Source organism: Rutidosis leptorrhynchoides, chromosome 1, assembly GCF_046630445.1.
Source record: "Rutidosis leptorrhynchoides isolate AG116_Rl617_1_P2 chromosome 1, CSIRO_AGI_Rlap_v1, whole genome shotgun sequence".
NCBI lineage: Eukaryota > Viridiplantae > Streptophyta > Magnoliopsida > Asterales > Asteraceae > Rutidosis > Rutidosis leptorrhynchoides.
Genome location: NC_092333.1, coordinates 185,913,026 through 185,930,821, shown reverse-complemented (window position 1 = coordinate 185,930,821; position 17,796 = coordinate 185,913,026). Strand labels below are relative to the sequence as shown.

At 35.2% G+C, this 17,796-nt stretch overlaps 1 non-coding gene across 1 annotated transcript; it reads left to right on the top strand.

The window, feature by feature from the left end:
• The first annotated feature begins 878 nt into the window (after positions 1 to 878).
• Positions 879 to 985, top strand: LOC139886826 (small nucleolar RNA R71). Its single transcript, XR_011772688.1, has one exon. It is a non-coding gene; the product is annotated as a small nucleolar RNA R71 (small nucleolar RNA).
• Positions 986 to 17,796: the final 16,811 nt, after the last annotated feature.

Sequence of the window (17,796 nt, the reverse complement as noted above, 5' to 3'; positions counted from 1 at the left end):
AGGCTTGTTGGTTTCGTATTTGTTGCTTCAAGAACTCATTCTCTTTTGTTATAAAAGCTTCGGTTGTCTCCACCTTCTTGATATAATTTTGCATCATCTCCTCTAAACTTTTCGAAGGTTGGGATTGTTGAATATTTTGTTGAGGTTGTTGATTGTAACCTTGGTTATTTTGTGGTTGACTATAACCTTGGTTGTTTTGATAATTTGGATTGGGTTGGTTGTTATAAGGTTGATTGTTGTAAGGTTGTTGGTTTTGGTATTGGAAGTTGTTGTTTCGGTTTTGGTAATAGTTTGGGTTGTAACTTTGGTTTCAGTTTTGGTTTGTAAATCCGGGTGGTGTATTGGTTTGATTGTTGAATGAGACTTGCTTTTGGTTAGGGTTGTAGTAGCCTTGATTTGATTGATAGGAATTGTTGCCTTGGTTCGATGTTTCATCCCGTTGATAGTTTTGATTACTCACGTAGTTAACATGAACATCCGAATTCATGGAAATGTCATCTAGATCAATATGGTTGCATTGGTTGATTTGAGGGCAATTCTTTGTGAGATGTGGACCTTCGCATCGTTGACAACCTACTTGCATAGCGACTACTGATTGTTGCAACCTTTTCAACTCTTTCCCATACATTTGAAATTGATTGTTTAAGCTTGCAAGAGTGATTTGACCGTTTTCACTTTCTACTTGAGCCACACTTTTCCTTGGCAAATCTCTAGGTGAAGGTGCCCATTCGTAGGTATTAACCGAGATGTCTTCTAACAAAGTTTCAGCTGCATTTGGTGATTTATACATAAACACTCCTCCCGCAGAGGAATCAAGATGTTGTCTAGTCAAAGGAGTAGTACCGCGGTAGAATGTGTTGATGTACTCCTTTTTTGTCAAACCATGTGGTGGGCAAGATCTTAGCATTTTCTTGAACCGTATCCATGCATCATACAAAGACTCATCACTCCGTTGAGTGAATGCATTAATCTCCATCCTTAGTCGTTCCACCTTTGATGGTGGAAAGAAATGATTAATAAAAACATCTCTTAAATCTTGAAAATCCTAATCGAATCGGGAGGCAAATTTCTTAACCAAGCTTTCGCATCACCTTGAAGAGTAAAGGGGAATGCCCTTAACTTATAAGCATCAGTGGTAACATCCTTGTTCTTATAGATATCACAAATGTCGTTAAATTGTTGAAGGTGTTCGAAAGGATTCCCTTCTATTAACCCATGAAAAAGCATATCTTTGATCACCGTGAAGAAATTACCCTCGATCTTCCAATTATCGGCCCCGATGGGTGGTTTAGTATAGGTGCAATCAACCTAGCGTTCTACATTGGTGTGTCATTTGGATCATTTAGTTGTTCTTGATTAACTGGTGGTGGGTTGTTTGGAATACCATGACCGAGTGGATTCTAATCATTGTGAATTAATTGACCATCACCGTCCATCTTTTCTAAGCAAAATGGCAAAACCTCGAAAAATTTCCTTAATACTCATTCTTCTCTACGCTTATAAACCCCGTAAACATTTTTTCCGGATCGAAAAATGGATGTGCAAACTCTTGATCCTTTTGGGATCTCCTTTTTGTAGTGACCTGAACTTTTCTGAACCTTTCTATGATTATATGTTTAATGAAAACTATATTTACATGATTAAATGTTTCCAACATGTTAAGCAATCAAACTTGTTAAGACTTGGTTAATTGAAACGGAAATTTTGTAAACGTCTGATTACCCAGTTTGACCAATGATTCACGAACGCTATAAGTTGTATATGACATGATGATACATAAATAAATAAATATATATGTTTAACATGATATAATGATCATCAAGTATCTCATTAAAAATAGTAACAATAAGTTATATACTTAAAAAGGAGACTATTGACGTATGAAACTCGAAACGATGCATATAACGATTATCGTTATAACCACGTCTTACTAAATATATATGAAGCATATTAATACATAGTTATATTATATATAACATGATAATATGATAATTAAATATATCATTAAGTGTATTAACAATGAACTACATAAGTAAAAACAAGACTACTAACTTAAGGATTTCGAAACAAGACATATATGTAACGATTATCGTTGTAACGACATTTAAATGTATATATCATATTAAGATATATTAATATATCATAATATGATATATAATATAATAATTTAAAATCTCATTTGATATTATAAACTTTGGGTTAACAACATTTAACAAGATCGTTAACCTAAAGGTCTCAAAACAACACTTACATGTAACGACTAACGATGACTTAACGACTCAGTTAAAATGTATATACATGTAGTGTTTTAATATGTATTCATACACTTTTGAAAGACTTCAAGACACTTATCAAAATACTTCTACTTAACAAAAATGCTTACAATTACATCCTCGTTCAGTTTCATCAACAATTCTACTAGTATGCACCCGTATTCGTACTCGTACAATACACAGCTTTTAGATGTATGTACTATTGGTATATACACTCTAATGATCAGCTCTTAGCAGACCATGTGAGTCACCTAACACATGTGGGAACCATCATTTGGCAACTAGCATGAAATATCTCATAAAATTACAAAAATATGAGTAATCATTCATGACTTATATACATGAAAACAAAATTACATATCCTTTATATCTAATCCATACACCAATGACCAAAAACACCTACAAACAATTTCATTCTTCAATTTTCTTCATCTAATTGATCTCTCTCAAGTTATAACTTCAAGTTCTAAGTGTTCTTCATAAATTCTACAAGTTCTAGTTACATAAAATCAAGAATACTTTCAAGTTTGCTAGCTCACTTCCAATCTTGTAAGGTGATCATCCAACCTCAAGAAATCTTTGTTTCTTACAGTAGGTTATTATTCTAATACAAGGTAATAATCATATTCAAACTTTGGTTCAATTTCTATAACTATAACAATCTTATTTCAAGTGATGATCTTACTTGAACTTGTTTTCGTGTCATGATTCTGCTTCAAGAACTTCGAGCCATCCAAGGATCCGTTGAAGCTAGATCCATTTTTCTCTTTTCCAGTAGGTTTATCCAAGGAACTTAAGATAGTAATGATGTTCATAACATCATTCGATTCATACATAAAAAGCTATCATATTCGAAGTGGTAAACTAGTAATCACTAGAACATAGTTTAGTTAATTCTAAACTTGTTCGCAAATAAAGTTAATCCTTCTAACTACACTTTTAAAATCATCTATACACATTATATATATCTATATGATATGCTAACTTAATGATTTAAAACCCGGAAACACGATAAACACCATAAAACCGGATTTACGCCGTCGTAGTTACAACCGGGGGCTGTTTTAGTTTGGATAATTAAAAACTATGAAAAACTTTGATTTAAAAGCTATACTTCTGGGAAAATGATTTTTATTATGAACATGAAACCATATCCAAAAATCATGGTTAAACTCAAAGTGAAAGTATGTTTTTCAAAACAGTCATCAAGATGTCGTTCTTTCGACGGAAATGACTACCTCTTTCAAAAACGACTTGTAACTTGTATTTCTGACTATAAACCTATACCTTTTCTGTTTAGTTTCATAAAGTCAAGTTCAATACAAAACCGTGGCCGCTTAAATCACTCAAAATGGATTAGAAACGAAGAAATGGCGAGCAAAACAAAATTGGTAAAAACTACTCATTTTAGCTACGTGAAAATTGGTAACAAATCTATTCCAACCATAACTTAATCAACTTGTATTGTATATTATATAATCTTGAGATACCATAGACACGTATAAAATGTTTCGACCTATCATGTCGACACATCTATATATATTTCGGAACAACCATAGACACTCTATATGTGAATGTTGGAGTTAGCTATACAGGGTTGAGGTTGATTCCAAAATATATATAGTTTGAGTTGTGATCAATACTGAGATATGTATACACTGGGTCGTGGATTGATTCAAGATAATATATATATCGATTTATTTCTGTACATCTAACTGTGGACAACTAGTTGTAGGTTACTAACGAGGACAGCTGACTTAATAAACTTAAAACATCAAAATGTATTAAAAGTGTTGTAAATATATTTTGAACATACTTTGATATATATGTACATATTTGTTATAGGTTCGTGAATCGACCAGTGGCCAAGTCTTACTTCCCGACGAAGTAAAAAATCTATGAAAGTGAGTTATAGTCCCACTTTTAAAATCTAATATTTTTGGGATGAGAATACATGCAGATTTTATAAATGATTTACAAAATAGACACAAGTACGTGAAACTACATTCTATGGTTGAATTATCGAAATCGAATATGCCCCTTTTTATTAAGTCTGGTAATCTAAGAATTAGGGAACAGACACCCTAATTGACGCGAATCCTAAAGATAGATCTATTGGGCCTAACAAACCCCATCCAAAGTACCGGATGCTTTAGTACTTCGAAATTTATATCATATCCGAAGGGTGTCCCGGAATGATGGGGATATTCTTAAATATGCATCTTGTTAATGTCGGTTACCAGGTGTTCACCATATGAATGATTTTTATCTCTATGTATGGGATGTGTATTGAAATATAAAATCTTGTGGTTTATTATTATGATTTGATAATATATAGGTTAAACCTATAACTCACCAACATTTTTGTTGACGTTTTAAGCATGTTTATTCTCAGGTGATTATTAAGAGCTTCTGCTGTCGCATACTTAAATAAGGACGAGACTTGGAGTCCATACTTGTATGATATTGTGTAAAAACTGCATTCAAGAAACTTATTTTGTTGTAACATATTTGTATTGTAAACCATTATGTAATGGTCGCGTGTAAACAGGATATTTTAGATTATCATTATTTGATAATCTACGTAAAGCTTTTTAAACCTTTATTGATGAAATAAAGGTTATCATTTGTTTTAAAATGAATGCAGTCTTTGAAAAACGTCTCATATAGAGGTCAAAACCTCGCAACGAAATCAATTAATATGGAACGTTTTTAATCAATAAAAACGGGACATTTCACTTTTCATGCACCAAAGTACCTAACCTTCAATCACAACACAAACAGAAGCGGTTTTCCAAACACAAATAACATATAAAAAACAAGAAAAGTAACTTTTGCAAGGATAAATTCTTACAAAAGGATCGAACAATTAAAAGCTAAAATCAAATATCCAACTAGCTAACCGCTCCCCGGCAGCGACACCAAGAAAGTGTGATGCATGTTGCACGATACATCAATTACCCTCAAAATTTATACAAGATTCAAACACTACAAATAAGCACACACAACTAACGAGCACTTAAGACCCGGTTATTATAGCACTTTAATGTTAGAATTCGTTTCAAGTTCGTCCCAAGAAAGAGATGTAAGTCGAATAATAGAAACTATTAATCGTCCTAGGATTTGTTTGATTTGGGGAGGGGGGGTTGATTGATTTTAATTAACCACTAAAACGTGCACAAGTAAACAAACTAAAACTTAACGATTATAACTAGCGACAAGTAGCAAGTAACTAAATATTTAGAACTAAATCAATTAACTAAGTAGTGTTTACTTACCTAATCCTCTTTATGCTTGAATTTCCCCATTTTAACCAATTTGCTATCACATTAGTTGTTGAACTATTAAATGTTTAGCATCACTACCAAACCCTAATCAAATTACACTTTGCAAACTCACATAAGCATTATATTCTAAGATCAAGTCAAGTATGAGTGGTTATTAAGATTATGTTTGGGTTGAATTCACTTAAAACCCTTCAACTATCAAAATCACTTAAGATAATCAAACACCACTATTTTGACTAAAGGCCAATTGAAAACCAACCTAAACTAAGAACACAATCACTTGAAATTCCCAATTTAGTTGTCTATATCACTTAAAGTGTTGAAGCATAAATTGATTCACTTCTCAAATCACAAAAAGAGCTACACAATCTATGTAATCAAAGTAAAGCCTAAAACAATGCATAGCAATCGACCTCATAGCTAACACAATAACACTTGCTCATGTTTATCATTCAAACAACTTCATTCAATAAATTTTGGGAAAATCCTTACACTAGAGATTCATAGATAAGCAAACACAATCAAATTAGTCAATCATGGCTAAGATTACACTAATCATAAGCATTAAAACACAAATAAACATCATATTAATCTATTACAAGTATTCAATTCAAAACTAGAGAAATAAAGGTGGAGATTACAACCCAAATGACAAAACTAGATAGATTTAATGATAAGATTGCTTGAGCTTTTACTTGAACTTCCAAATTAGCCTTAATCTCCCTCTTGATGATGAAATTAGGGTTTTGAGATGAAAAATCGTGCTAAAAACTACAGCTCTCCCTCTTGAAACCCTATCTCATGCCTTTTATACTTCCCAAAACTTCTGCCTAAAAATAGCGAGGTGCGCCGCACCTATAGGAGGTGCACCGCACCTTATAATGTTGGGGCCAGGTGTGGCGCACTTGCACCTTATAACGTTGGGGCCAGGTGCGCCGCACCGTAAGGCAAGTGCGCCGCACCTTATAACTGAAATTTTGATCTTCAAGTTCCGAATTTGAAATTTGGCTTTTTAGTGTTAAGGTGCGCCGCTTTTTGAGTCTGGTGCGCCACACCACTATACTGCACTTCTAAAATCTTCATTTTTCACTTGGAATTGCCCATTTTGCAATCCCTTTTCACTTTGGATCATGCCCCGCACTTTGGCTCACTAAATAGGCTAGGTTTCGGTCAAAAATACACCAATTCGAGCTCTAAGCCTTGAACCGACACTTTTGTGCAAATAAACAACTTTCAGGGCCAATGATCCTCAAAACCGAATGAAATGATGGAGATATTGTGAGATAAAACGTGTATAATTAGTGCAATATCAGGGATCCAAATTATTTTACTAAAAATAAAATTTGGTGCGACGTTAATTTTGTGATTGTTCGAGGTAAATGGATCTCTTCGGATACGACTTTTTATATGGTGAATGTGTAAGGGCCGCAAAGGGTGCATATTGTAACGACCCCAAATCCATTTACCAAAAGCGAAGCACTTTTTTTTTTATATATAAGTTAGGTCTCATTAACACACAATATTTCCAACTTTGTTTTAACCAAAAACATAATATCGTGACATTACATTTAACAACTTACAATGACCCTTGGTACCTGAAAGACACCTTACAAAAGCATTTGTAATAATAATCCAATTACACAAACACGGGTTAGTACTCAATAACCCAACCCGATACCAAGAGCATAATCCCGAGGACTACCAAATCCCCAATCAACGTCCAATTATCTAAAAGCTACCTCATCGAGCTGAAACGCCCCTATGCGTCTAGTCTAACAACTAGCTAGCTTCACAATCACAATACCTGTAAAAAGGTAAGTAACGAGAGGGGTAAGCATAAAGCTTAGTGAATGCAATAATTATACATATACATATATATAATCTACTTACTTGCATACACTTACACAAATACCGCATACGAGCTAGCAACTCAACAACCATGCAAATCACAATGCATACTAATGTACCCGCAATTAACAATAAGCTAGCATCACCAATAACATATAGTTCACAATATAATATGCTAAAACTACAACACATAACCATGGTTATCCAAAATCCAAAGGGACCGAATCTCGCGAATGAACCTTTAGCCACGCAGACGCCACTAGTATGCATCACTAGTCCCTTGGGTGGTATCGAACACCAGAACTTTAAACCCACCCATCACGTGAAATGTGGTATCAAACGCCAGAACTTTAAACCCACACTTTACGCCCACGCACACATATGATATGGTATCAAACACCCGAACTTTAAACCCATATCACATGCCACACATGATGATGAGGTATCGACAGCCCGAACTTTAAACCCTCATCCCATGCCAACACGATGTGGTATCGCACGCCTAAACTTAAATCCCACATCGCATCCCACACAAATAAATACATTATATACATACACGTATAATTATTCCACTCACGTTGGAATGCCCGCACAAGTCATGTACAACATGGTCTCCGTCCTCAAATCCGAGCAAGTAACCACCTATATCACACATAGGTACAATATACACATAAATAGCCATTCTCTAAAAGAGAACCCGACACAAACATCCCTTAACCGAGGGATCACACCTTGCTCGCCAAAACCCGCCCATTTAACACCTAATGGAATCAAACCAATTACCACTTCGGGTGGTAATTCAAACCAACACAACAAAGTACAATTTAACCCAAATCATACTTTACACTAATTAGACCAAACCTAGGTCTTAAAACTAAATTACTATTTAGTTAGTAATCATTTCAAACGCCAATTATAACAAAAACCCCAACACGTGCAATATTGACCCATATTGCTTTTGACCACGTTTGACTTATGTTAAAAATACCATTTTAACCCAAAATCACTTCCCACGTTTACTTTCATTTAAAAACATCATTTAACACTTAACAAAAGTGTTTAACATCCATTTGACCAAAACTAGTGTCATCATCAAGTTTGACCCAATTCAATTTATCCATTTTGACCAAAGTTATAAAAACGCCCCATAATCACTAACGGCTAGTGATTATATTTCCAAAGCACCAATTAACACCTAAATCAAGTATTCACATACTTGATTCACCAAAACTTGACTCAAAACTCATTTTAACACCAAACTAAGTCAACACCATTTTGACTAGTAAACTTGTTCTAAATAACATCAAAACCACCAATACACTTACAAACTAGTGACTAACACCCAAATTCATGAAAAATACTTCCAAATTTGTCATCAAACCCTAAATCCACAATAATCAGGTTTACTTACACTAATAATACCCAAAAACCCCAAATTTCACAAGAAGTGGGTTCTACAACTCATCACTAACATAAACCCTAACTCAAACAAGAATCAAACAATGAAAATCGGAGTTAGGACTTACCACCACTACCAAAATGTAGCCAAAAATGAGATGAACAACTTTAACTCTCGCGACTTGACCCGATTCACTCTTCTTCTTCCTCAAACCAAGCTCTCTCTCTCTAAAATGGGTTCCTCTCTCTAGAAATGGATGAGAGTGTTTGAGAGGGTGAGAAATGAGCTAGAGATAAGGCTTGATCAGTTTTGAGGCTAAAAACCCGTCCTTAAAGTGAAAAGACACAAATACCCCCAATTTAAACCCCAAAAACGATTTCAAAATGGTCATTCAGCACTTCTGTCGCGTTTCGCGACATCCGGTCACGTTTCGTGACACCCCAAACGCGACAAACTCAGTTGGAACGCGACGAAGTGATCAGGACTTGGGTTTTTAAGCCTGTCGCGTTTTGGTCATGTCTGTCGCGTTCCGCGACAGACTGGAACACGATAAACCCACTTAAAACGCGATGATACCAGTTCTTAGAAGTATAGGGACTGAAGTTGACAGTTCACTTTCAGTGGCACTTCCTGATACACACATTTACTAACACTTTCAGGAACATTTTCTGATGCACAAAATTCAGGATCTTACAACTCTCCCCCACTTAAACTGGATCACGTCCTCGTGATCTCGTCACTTAACCAATCGGACCCACACTCTATGGTCCTCCGACACACATCCAAACTCGATGTTCATAATAATTTTCCATTAACCCGAATATCTCACCACACGCTAATAATCACTAACGTGCATTACCCATAAAACTCGTGATTCTCAATTTTACAAGTCGTTGCCAACGGGGCAATCGACACACTCCTCCGACGAGTACTTCTTACAGTCACCACAACCGGGTTATTCCATCAATGAAGAAATTTCGGTATCGCCAAATATTCACACTGGGAACACAAACTTTCCCATCAATCGATCCGCACACGACTACCAGTCTCTGGATTAATCCAGGACGACATTAATACACTATGAACTAGGCAAAACATCAACACTCGACACAGAGTTTCTCCCTTAAACCCTACAACACATGCATACACTACGGCTTCCTAGTACTGCTAGCATGGAAACTATTCGTGTACTATAATCCCGTCAACAGCGAATTATCATCATGACAATTTACGATTTGCCACACGACCCACAAAAATATTCATCCATGCAGGGTGAATCCTCCTACCTAGACCGTCCGTTAAGGATAGCCTCGACATTCAGATGCAAATAACGGGTCACATCACTAGGGAACACACCTCGCAAACAGACAACATCCGCGTGTCTCGATGTGAGACAATCGGAACCGACACTCTCCGCTTCACAATCATTCATAAAGTGGAATAATACACTGACAATTTCCCAGAACACGTTTCTCGAGAGGGAAAATAAAGTAGAGAGATTGTTTCCGTGAGGACCTCCGGCAAAAAAAAAATTTATGAGACGTCATGAAAATGGTAGAATCAAATTTCCATGGATATTAAAGTCTGCCTGAAATTCAATTTAGGTAAGCCAACGCTTGTTGTTGCCTCAGTTAATAGAGCTGATGGAATGCTTTAATATTTGACAATATTAATTGAGATTGATCATTTAAAAAATCATGGTCCATTATTATGATGCTCTACCATGAGTCTATAATTTAGTTTGATCTAGACATTGCATGACCTTCGAAGGAAAAAGGATCAGTTTTAATTCTTATTCTTATAACAAGTATTTTCTGCTGTTAATTTGGTCGTATTAATGTGAACAAGTATATGAACCCTTGGTTCCAACCGTTGACCATCTTGGCGAGAGTGTAAAGGTTACAGATTCAGAGGTGCTGAAGAGTATTCCATGCAAAGGTAAGGTTTGCGAGAAGAAATGCTCTAGAGCTTGGACGTTTTGTTTGGATCATAAAGTCGAATTCGTTTGCTTGTCGTTTAAAGGTAAAGCGGTTTCGGATGACAATTTCGTTTGTCTTTGTGGTAAAATTTGTTTTAATGGATGTAAAAATCGTGCTCTTGAGACCGGTCACATTAATCCTTCTTCTTTGCCGGGTGATTCGATCCCTATTGTTGGTGTGGTTCCGGTCTCACCTTTTAAAGAATGTTTGGTTGGTTCTTTGCCTTTTTATACACCGGTCGTGGGTTCGGATAATGTACTTGAGGTTGATTGTGAAGAGGTTCCCCCATCCGTTCTTCTTAAGGGTTCTTCTTCTTCAATGGGTTTTAAAGGTTTGGTTTCTTCCGAATCGGGCCCGGTGGAGGAGGGTATCATGGTTAAGTCGGTTGGTTGTGAAATAGTTGCTTCCAAATTTGGTAAGCGTTGTGATACCTCGGTGATGTTACCTGAGGATGTGGCTAAGAGTAATAATGCTTTGGGCTCTAGTCAACCAATAACCGATTTTGTGAACATGATGGATAATTTGGTAGCCGAGTCCGATAATGTTGATGCCAATCCCTCCTCCTCTAATGTAGTTTCCTCAAAGACTACTAAAGGGAAGAATTCAAGAAGAAAACAACGTGTTCAAGGAGCCGGGAGGGAGAAGTTTGGAGAATTCATCAAGGACGCTTAATGAAGCTCGGGTGTAGATGGTTGTTAATCGCTCGTCATTAATTGGTCACCCTCTTCTTTTCCGGTCTAGTATGATTTTTGTTCTTTCGTGTTGTCTTTTCTTTGTTGTTAATTTCTCTAGTTTCGGTGCGGGCAAGGTTAGGTTGTTGTTCTAGTTTTTTGCTCGGTTTTCTTTGGTTGTAAGTTTATTTAGGGCTTCAATTGATTGTTGAAGTCTCTTGTTTAATCCAAGTTTTAGTTTTTTCGCCAAAAAAAAAAAAAACAACAACAACAACAATACCCAATCCCACGGAAGTGGGTTATGGGAGAGGTGGGTGTAGACAATCATTCCTCGTACCCTAGATTAGATAGAAGTCACTACTCCACCCGCGGATATAGAACCTGCGACTAGATAAGGTCGTCCCTCCCTCTACTCTAGAGCAAAAGAGATTGCTTCCTAAGAACGGGTTCGATGTATATGCTTGTATCTATATAGGTATCTATGTATCTATGTGCATGTATATATATATATATATATATATATATATATATATATATATATATATATATCGTTAAGTAAAATATTGTTGTGATGTTAGTTATGTATAGTTTAAAAACGAACCCGTTCTAATGGTCAACATGCTGTTTTTTATTGATTATCCTCCTATATTTGCTATCATGTTAGGATGTGCGTCATATTCAAATCGAAAGAGGAGAAAGGGTTTTATTCAACTGGATTGAAAGCAGGTTTGATGTCTGATGTGCATGATATTTCAAGGGTCTAACAGGACAGTCAAATAACCAGTGTTATTATTGGGAATGAAATAGACAAGGGGTGATCTTCATGTGTTTTGAAACTTAATGCTAGAATTTAGCCAGAATATGATTGGGAATGAGGGGTCAAATTGGGTAAAATTGACTAATATGGTACTATAGCTTTTGACTTTTTAAATGTTCAAGGTATTGCAAGTGTAGTGAGGCATGGCTTGCTACTTGAAATTGTATAGAAATTTTTCGGAAGCTCAGATGAAGGTTTGAAGATTATTTGGATATCAAAATAATGTATAGTCAAGGAAGAAAAATAGAAAAATAGAAAAATATATGTGATGTATGTAAAATTACTTTTAACTTAAGAATGTTATTTATAAAATTTAAATGATAATGTATGCTTTTTGATAACCATTCTCTAATTAGAGTTTATTTATATAGTTTTTTACGACTGTTTCACGGGTCCTTTAGCTAGTGTATATATAACTCTTTGTAAGATATAGGCTTTAGATTTTTTGTTTGAGGTATGACATATTGAAAGGTTATTTTACATTGATCTGATCATCCAATGAACCTTACAAAGAGCTATACAATACATTACAATGGGCCAAGCCTTAAATCAATTATGGGCTAACTAATTGACTAATAATAGTAATAATCATATTCGTTAACAAATGGGATCATACCAATGAAAGCATGAGAAACGTGAAGTGAGACTTAAAAGGATCACATGTGTAGCTTTTTGGAGAACCCACACACACCTAGTGACGACACAAATGGTATTGCAAACTGACCATAGCGTGCGGTTTGCCTAACTAGCACGCCCAACTTAAGACCTGTCAAATCGACTTTGATGTTTTCAATGAAACCGCATCGAAGTGTTTTATTTTTAAATAGTTGTCATTTCATTATACGTAAACTACTTTTAAAATAAAATGACACTACTAAGTTTTTTTATTAAAGCGGAGTTGTTGAAACTCTTTAAGTCAACACTTTTCAATATATCATTATCAATAGTTATAAACGTCAATCCGTTACGACTCTTAATCGGATTAAATGATTATTAAGGGAGTGTACATTAATTAAAAAAATATTACATCCTCAACTAACGGTACATTATTTTTTCTATATCATCTTTGAGTTGGTCTCAAACTTTTCTTTTAATTGTGAAAAATCGTTTATGATTTGATTTAAATTTTCGTTCGATCATTGAAAGAATAATAACGGGTCATTCAAACTACTGGGCTCTTTCAGAATTTTAAGCCTCGTGCGATTTCCTCACTTGCACGTCCTCTATGACGCCTCTACTGATATAACAACTAGCATCAAAGGCGATTTCCCCACTTGCCTCGCCTCGCCTTGTCCTGGCCATGTCCTCGAGGGCATTGATGTCACTGCCATGTCTTAGGTCCACCCTTACTTGCACGCCCTCAATTGTTTCTTATGATATCATGCTGAGCACATGGAGAGAGAGGAACAAATTGCTTTACTTAATTGTATCTTTTTCTTTAACACTTGTACATCTAGTTATTTAACTAATTTGGTGGATCCATATCCTAGTGAGGAAGTATATGCCACCGATGTTAATGTTCATGTCCTGGGGAGGAAACGGGTAGAAAATGTTGATGTGTCACTGATGTGGTGGTTTGTTCTTATGAGGAAGGATGTCATTGTTGAGAGTGGTCTAATATCGTCTATATCTTTCTTAATGCATGTATAAACAGTGTTTAATTCCTCTCTTTGTATCATTCTACCTACTCTTTAAGGACACTAGAAAAGTAACCAGTAAAGGAAAACAATTATATGAACTTATCCTTGTAAACAAAAAGTAGAAACAATGGCTATCAACAAATAAAAATTCAAAAGCAAAAATGTGAAAAAGAACAAATAGATACCAGTTATGATGTGTAACCATCCTTCTCTAAGGCTCACATTGTTTATAAAGGGCTATATAAACCCTTAGAAGTTGAACCTATACTAGCAGAGCCAAGACTAGAGGTGGAACTGAAAGACATGTCACTTGGATAATGAGTCAAAAGATATTCGAGCTTGGAAGATTTCTTTTTATCACAGGTTGAAATAGACCCGATTGGGTTGGCTTTAGAATATTTATTTGTCAATTATAAACAAAAATATATATTATTACAATAATATCCTCTAACGTATATAATGAAAACGACTTGGAAAAATGTGAGCATAAAAATTAAACTTATCGAAATTCCTTCAACTTATTTACCCCATTCCCTTTTTAGCTTCACTTTTTGCTCATGTTTAGACAAAACACTACCAAAATAAACGGTTTTGGTAATTTTTGGTGTTAGCCTAGTATATTTTAGCCCATGTATTATATTATTCGGCCCAAGCCCAATTTGCATTGTTACGGATTAGCTAATTTGTAAGCATGTATTATAATCGTGGTTTGATATGGAAACTACAACAGTATCGTTTCCCACATGGTAACAAAGCCTCAACCCTAATTTGTTATTTTTTTGCGGCCATCTGCCCATCTTCTTTTTCTTCTCTGACTTTTCTTCATCTTCCTCACCTCTAATGGCAACTAACAAATATGAGAAAATGAACGTTATTATAGACAAACTTGATCTCGGTAAATTAAATCACACTCACTGGAAGAAGTTGTTCACCACACATTGAGAGATTCGATGTTTCAAACTTCATCCTTCGTAACTCTACTAAAGAAGAACGTGCAGCCTCTAAGTGGATCAAAAAAGCCGATTCTATTGTATCCACTTGGATCTTCCTGACAATCTCCGAACCGTTACTTGAACGGGTCCTCAAATCCAATCCAACAACTGCATATGAGGTGTGGATCTTCCTTTAAAAGTTATTTCAAGACAACAAACGATCTAAAACCATGGAATTAAACGCCGAACTTTGTGGTCTTATGATAAGTAATCTTTTCGTTGAAAATTATTACCGTAAGATTGATAAAATTGCAACTCAACTTCTGAACTCAGGTAATGAAGAAAACGATTTAGTAATGTATGTTGTTAATGATTTGTCTGATAAATTCTCGCACGCCTCTCATATTATCATACATAAAGACCCCTTTCCGGATCTTAATACGGTTCGGTTTATGCTCGTCATGGAAGAGATGACGATCAACAGAAAAAATCATACCTTTCTTGAAGATTAATCGAACCTATCCAACCCTTCGGTACTTGTGGTTCAAGCTAACTCATCTCCATCATCGAACAACAGCATCACCGGCTCCCATCAGGTTTGTAAAAATTTTATGAAAGGGTATTGCAGGTTGCCGAAAAGCGTTGCTACCTTCATCAGGGCAACCATCTTCGAACAAAAAATGCACCAAAGAATAATCAGTCCTCGGACCAGCCAAATTTGCATGAGTCAGGCCCAATTATTAAATATCATCACAACCCAGGAGCAAAAACTAGCCCAAGCTGGTTACTTAAGGGCCTCGTTGACACAATCTGATGCCTCGCCGTATGTCCCTTTTGCTAGATTTGGGCCTCCACGTATACGCAACCAGGCCCCACAAGGAATTTTTCCAACTCCTCCTGGTTTCCAATGTTTGCAGTCCACCAACTTTGGGCCTTCATCTTCTGTTCAGCTCACTGGTCATCAGGCCTTCTATGCTGCTTCACCATCACCATATGGATCTTTCACTATGGAACCTCACACGCAAACTCAGAAGACCATTCTACCTAGTGCCTTTAATGCGATGACTTTACAGGATTATGGGACAGTCGGGTGGCACATGGACACTGGTGCGTCAACTCATCTTACCTCTTGTATTAATAATCTAAGCACTTTTTTAATAATTGCATATATCTTTAAGTCACCGTTGGCAACAAGAATGTCATTCTCATTGTCAATACTGACCATAGCTTATTACCTAATGTACACCGACCCCTCCACTTAAATAATGTTCTTGTAACTCCAAACATTGTTAAAATGCTCATTTTTCTTCGTCAATTTACTCCTGACAAAAAGGTTTCTATTGATTTTGATCTATTTGATTTTTCTATAAACGATTATCTGATGCGCCGTCTTCTTCTCCGATGTGATAGTACTGGGGATCTCTATCCAGTCACGCCACCCTCTCCTCAGCACACTCTTCTCACCAGTCCAGTCACTTGGTATCAGCGCCTTGGACACCCAGGACATGATTTTTTTCGTAAACTTATTTCTAAAAAGACAGTATTTGTAATAAAACGTTGTCTCCCATTTTGTGTCTTGCGTGTTAGCTTGGAAAACATATGTGACTTCCCTTTTCTGTATCTAGTTCTAAAGTTAATGTAGCTTATTTGCTTTTGATATTATTCATTCAAATTTGTGTACATCTATAACGACCCTCATTTTTCATTTCTATACTTTTCCTTGTTAAATGCCCAACAAAATAATTAACCTTAATAATTAAACTTTAATCGATAATTGTTAAGCGTTAAGAATTATAAAATACGATAATTAACTTTGTACATTAATTGACAAGTTAATAAAAATAATATGTTAATAAACTTTTGTGAGTAAATAAATAACTATAAAGACTTGTGTGTTTAAAATAAATAAACTTGGATAATTAAGTATTATTAAGCTAAATTAAAGTGAAAGGTTTAACGTGAAAAATGTTAACCCTAACCTTAATTAACCTAGCCGATTTTAGGGAGGGTAAAATACCCTTTTTGCCCTTCAAATTTTCAGCCTAAGTAACCCTCCTAACCCCTTCTCCAAGTTAGACTTGTTCCCTAAGTAATTCCTTATAAAACCCTAATTCTAGAATAATCCTAACACTCCTATAAATAGGGACCTAGGCTAAACCATTCCATGTACTAAATCACAATCAAATCTCACTCTCAAATCTCTCTCTCTCCCTCTCTAATTTTCGGCCAAAGCCGAAAATATCACCACCACCACCACCATCGAAATCCACCACCAATCTTCAAGGTGATCTTCGAGTTGTTCTTCGTGTTCTTCGTGTTGTTCAAGAATCTTCAAGGTGTTCTTCAAGATTTTCAAGACTTTGATCTTCAATCTTCAAAGTGTTCATCTTATTTTTGTTAATCTTCTTGGATCTTCAAAGGTATAATATAAAACCCTAAACTATTTCCTTAATTCTTTGATCTTTGTTTTAATCTATATTCATATGAATTCATAAACATATAAACATAAGAACAAACCTAGATCTATACATGTAAGAAAAAAAAATATAAATCTATACATGTGTGTGTGTGTCGACTAGAGAGGAAAAAAAGAAGGAAAGAAACTTTGATCCTTAAAACCCTAGATACACTTAGGAGATTTGTTTGTGTTTAATTAAGGAAACAAAATAAACCTACATATATATACATATAATTCGACATATACATATATATACATGTAAAAATTAAATTATTATATATATATATATATATATATATATACACACACACAACATCATATATCATATACATATATATACTAAAACCCTAAACCCTAATTTAAATTATACTACTTTAATCAAAACCCTAGTTTTATTAAAAACCTAATTAATTATTAAAACCTAATTCATTAAACCTAACTCTAATTAATTAATACCACTTTAATTATTAAACCCTAACCATTACTATATTA